General features: G+C 47.1%; 1 pseudogene; it reads right to left on the bottom strand.

Moving 5' to 3' along the window:
- Positions 1–1,752: 1,752 nt before the first annotated feature.
- On the bottom strand, positions 1,753–1,894 carry LOC126014896 (uncharacterized; annotated as a pseudogene).
- Between the last annotated feature and the right edge of the window lie 216 nt (positions 1,895–2,110).

Raw genomic sequence — 2,110 nt, 5'->3', positions numbered from 1 at the left:
ACTTTGAAGGTTGCCATCCTAAATAAATTCTAAGTGAACAGAAGCTATGATCGGGCTCTGAGAATTTTCAGGATACTCCCACAGCTCTGCTCTTGACACGTCATTGGCTGTTTTGGTTTTAGGTCCAACCTAGATTCAGTTGTCAAGATAAATAAACCGCCCAAGACCCTCTTAATGCTTCTCTTGAGCAGACCTTATCTGACGTCAATGGAAGACCTGCCAGGGCAGGACCTCACAGCCGAGCCCAGAGCTGGGTTTCAATCCCAAGCCTACACGTCTCTGGCTGGGCAATACCCAGAGTGTCCACTAAAGCCAAAGCTCCCTGGCCTACCTCCTTCCCTTCTCTTCAGCCCTGCTCCTAATTCTAAACTTTATTTTGCAAGTCCAGATGTTCTTTTCTTGCTCCATGATCTCAAGTTTCCCTCTTTTTTTTCTATTAAAAAAAATCCTCTGGGGGGCTGGAGAAATGGAACGGAGGTAAGGTATATGCCTTGCATGCGGAACGACGGTGGTTCGAATCCCTGCATCCCATATAGTTCCCCGAGCTTGCCAAGAGCGATTTCTGAGCATAGAGCCAGGAGTAACCCCTGAGCACTGCCGGGTGTGACCCCCCCCCAAAAAATCCTTTGGGCTGGAGCGGTAGCGCAGTGATAGGGCGTTTGCCTTGCTCATGGCTGACCTAGGACAGACCACGGTTCGATCGCCGGCGTCCCATATGGTCCCCCAAGCCAGGAGCGATTTCTGAGCACATAGCCAGGAGTAACCCTTGAACATCACCGGCTGTGGCCCCAAAACAAACAAACAAACAAACAAACAAACAATTGAGCCAAAGAGATAGCATGGAGGTAGGGTGTTTGCCTTGCATGCGGAAGGACGGTCGGGATTCAAATCCCAGCATGCCATATGGTCCCCGAACCTGCCAGGAACAATTTCTGAGTGTAGAGCCAGGAGTAACCCCTGAGCGCTGCTGGGTTTGACCCAAAAAACAAAACTAAAAATAAATAATTAAAAAAGGTAATGTGGTAGTTTCTTGGATTTTCCTTTATTTGGGGGCCACACCTAGAGGTGCTCAGACTTAGTCTTGACTCTGTGTGCCACCCCCTGCTGGTGGGTTGGGGTGAGTGGAGGGTCAGATAAGGTATCTGGGTTACCACCTGTATGGGACACGTAGGCGGCTAGCATAGTTCCTACTAGCTGTACTTACTATCTCTACGCTTTCTCCAAGAGTTTCACACCAGTTGGGATGATCTGGCTTAATGCAGCCCAACACTGCCACCTAATGTCAGAGGTGATGGCCCTGCCCTCACATAGCTGAGATCAGCTAACTTTGCTTGATAAAACTCCAGTTTTTTCACTGCTAAGAAAGAACATGCTCAGTAAAACACTTTTGAGAACGCTAATAAAGAAATGATTCTAAGGGGCTGGATTGATAGCACAGTGGGTATAGGCAAGTTTGCTTTGCACGTGGTGGACCCAGATTCAACTATGGCTTCCCATTTGAGCACTACCAGGAGTAATTGTCAGGAGTAATTTCTGAGCACTGCTAGGTATGGCACAAAATCCAAAGCACACACAACTTACACACCCACACATGCACACACACACACACACACACACACACACACACACACACCCACAGAATGACTCTAGAAGCAAATTCTGATCATTGGAATTCAATCATAGGAGACATTGGCCTCTCTGTGGATAATTGTTATCCTTTATTTATTTGTTTTAACTAATCAATTAATTATTTTAGGGAGAACACGAATGTAATCCCCCACTCCCACAAATTATTACGCATTTGAGTTTCCCACATTTGGGAAAATCACAGGGGTAAGCACATCCAATGGATGAACCTTGCCCTGGGAAAACCACCTTTGTGCCAGGCAAGTATAATTCTTTCCCTTAATCCCTTCCTATCAAAGCATGCCCACCTGTTGTGGGCACAAGAGATAGTACAACAAGCAGGGTACTTGCTTGCTTATATGTGACTGACATGGATTCAGTCCTCAGCACCCCAGGTGATTCCCTGAGTCCCTCCAGGAATGATCTTTGAGCACAGAGCCAGGAGTAAACCCTGAGCACAACAGGTGTGACCCCAAAACAAACA

This window comes from Suncus etruscus, chromosome 7 (genome assembly GCF_024139225.1).
Source record: "Suncus etruscus isolate mSunEtr1 chromosome 7, mSunEtr1.pri.cur, whole genome shotgun sequence".
NCBI classification, from domain to species: domain Eukaryota; kingdom Metazoa; phylum Chordata; class Mammalia; order Eulipotyphla; family Soricidae; genus Suncus; species Suncus etruscus.
The sequence above is the reverse complement of the archived record's forward strand: the minus strand, read 5'-3'. Positions and strand labels throughout refer to the sequence as shown.